A 2,926-nucleotide genomic window follows, 5' to 3' on the forward strand; every position below is an offset into this window, starting at 1 on the left:
CTTCGCCGCGCCCGCGACTCAAACTCCCCCCCCCGCCGGGAGCGGCAGCGGCGGGCGGACACCGCCCGGCCCCGCCGCTGCCTGGCGGCGGCCGCAGCCAACCGGAGCGCGCAGCGCGGTCACGCCAGCCAATAGCGCGGCAGAGCGGGCCGTGCGCGCGCCCCGCTCCCCGATGGGCGGGGCCGGCCCGCTCCGAGGCCGGGCGGGAGCGGGGGGCGCGCTGTGAGGGCGCCCCGGGGGTGGGCGCGGAGACCGGGCATGGAGGCCGGACGGGTCATGGGCTCCGTGCCGCGGCTGGGCCGGGAGCGTGGACCTAGGGGAAGCTCAAGCGGAGTCCGGAGCTCCGGGCAGGGTCGTGCCCTGCGGGGAGATGCGCCCTTCGGGGCAGCGCCCGCTCCCGAAACTGCCCTGCGAGCGCGGGGGGCGGCGGGCACTCGGAACTAAAGGGGCGGCCGCGCTCGGGATGCGCTCGAAAGAGCGGCACCAGAGCCGCGAGTGCTCTGCCGCTGTCCCAAGTCACTCGTTCCCCCGGCCTGTCACTTGGAAATAAAACCAGAGCTGGAGGCAGGAGCAGGGGCAGGCAGTCAGGTCTGACAGTGCCCCAGCCCAGCCAAGGTACGGCTGACAGCTCCGCAGGAGATGCCTGCAGGCACCCTGATGGGAAGGACGCGCAATTGAGTGCCTCTTAATTTTCATCAGCCGTGTCTTAATCATTATTTAGGTACTGGATTCTTACCAGCCTTCCCCAAGTGAAGCAATTGTGGGCAATCCTCATTCCGCAGCACTCCAAGGCCTTTTCAAATACAAGTACTATTTTTCCCCTATTTTTTTTTCCTACTGACATCCTTGCACTGCTCTGAAGAACAATCTTGAAATAATGTGGTTACATGTCCCACAAATAGTTAGTTTTTATTTTAAATTTTTTTGTTACCACCAGAGATTCTTTTTAAGTATGCTTTCAGGATGTAAATTTTATTCCTCAGAAGCATGCACTTCTGGTAATCCTCTGGATTAATAAAAATTAAGTTAATCGGTAATCTAATTGCTGTGTGGTGAAATCAAGGCAAGGAGGCTGTGATTTGGTCTGTGTCAAATGTCACTGAATTAACACCACCAACACTGTCACAAAGTGCTGTCCCATATGATTACTCATTTAAAAGCCATGGTCTTCTATGCCTTGCGCATGTTAATTTCCTCAGTTACTCTGTAGAGGCAGGTAATGTGTTCCCACACAAGTTTATTGACTTCTGTGGAGCCTTGAACCTGAGAAAATACCAGGTTCAATGCACTTCTTCTTTTTTGGCCATCCTGCATAGGGACATCAGTACCATTCTCTCCGAGCTGTTTTTAGACTTGTGCTATTGAACTGTTCATTTCCATATGTATATAGTATACTAATTTGTTGACAATAAAATATGTGTTATTTTCAAGGACCTTTTATAATATAAACCATAATAGATAAAAATTGCTTTTGGAATATAAATGTCTTACTAAGGCATTTGTCTTTAGAATACTCCCACTGTGTTATGGTCTAAATTCATTCTGTCATCAGTTTCTATGACACTGGATAAAATAGGTCTGTTTTCCTGACAAGATAGATATTAATTCCAACAAAGGTTTATAAAAGCTTTATTATTTCACTAAGATGAAGAGAGACAGTTGAATGCCATAATCTTAGGAACAACCAAATGGAACTTCTAAAGGGCGATAATAAACTTCTACCTTTGAAAGAATATACATCTGTATCGCAGCAAGAATACTTAACAGTTTGGAGGTTTTGGTTTTTTAAAGCTCTTTACCTGACTGCCTTTCTCTGCACTCCCATCACTTTTTCTGCCAACAGCATTGCAGGCATACACAGCCTCCATCACAGTGTCTTTCCCACCTGCTGCCTCTAGCTATTCCTGAGACCCTCCTGGTTTTTGTGACCCAATAGCTACAAAAAAGGCCAAGTCAATTCAGTCTGAAGAGAACCAAGTAGAAAAACCCAAGTATTTTCAAACACAACTCTGTCCCCTGAGTTGGTTTACTGCTAGTTCTGCAGCTCTGAGAGCAGCAGTTTTGAGAGGACCAAAGAACAAGCAGGGGAAGCAGAGATAATAGCAGTGCAGGGGGAGTTTATTAGCCTGCGTGCTCAGAGCCAGTGTCAGGAGGGAGACTGCCTCCTGATGTGGCTTGTGACATACTAAGTGACCCTGATAATTGCAAACAGAGGAGCTGAGATCATGCTATCATTAGTTATTAATTTTACTGTTATTAATGTGTTATATCTCTAATGATTATCAAAAGTAATGAATCATCTGAAAACAAAAGGCAGGCAAATTATTTTCATGCAGCAGATAACTGTTCTTCAATGTCAGGTCACATTAGCAAAAGAAAATAGTTCAGCTTATATTACTTTCACAGATTTTATTTTTCTAACTCCTAAATTATTTTACTGTTTTCAGTCATTCTTAGCACATTAGCCTTAAATATTCTAGATGCACAAAAAAAGTATGCAATAAATTTTGTTTTTAATGTGTTTAGATTTTTGTGCAGAGATGTACACCTCATTTAGTGCAGTTTATGTTTAGGGCAGAGTTTTTTGCCATTAGCAATCCATTTCAAACTGCCCTCTCAGAGGAAGGCCACAAAGAGTCAGAAGTTTTGTTCCACTTTCACAGAAGTCAGGACTGCTCAGTGCTCTTTCACAAACAGTGTTTCCAGGAAGAAGATATCTTCAGATTTCATAAAACATTCTCGATTGTCAGAAATATAATTTGGAACTAGAGCTTCTGCCTGCTTCATAATTTTCAATCTCTGCCTATTCATTACAAGTTCTTATATTTAGATATATAATGGAGTTGTAAGCTTCTTTAAAAATAGAAATCCGTGATAAATAAATACTTAACAACCATAATCTCTGTCATATGACCATGTCCTTAAA

This window comes from Pyrgilauda ruficollis, unplaced genomic scaffold (assembly GCF_017590135.1).
Source record: "Pyrgilauda ruficollis isolate IOZ18807 unplaced genomic scaffold, ASM1759013v1 scaffold2, whole genome shotgun sequence".
Classification (NCBI taxonomy): domain Eukaryota; kingdom Metazoa; phylum Chordata; class Aves; order Passeriformes; family Passeridae; genus Pyrgilauda; species Pyrgilauda ruficollis.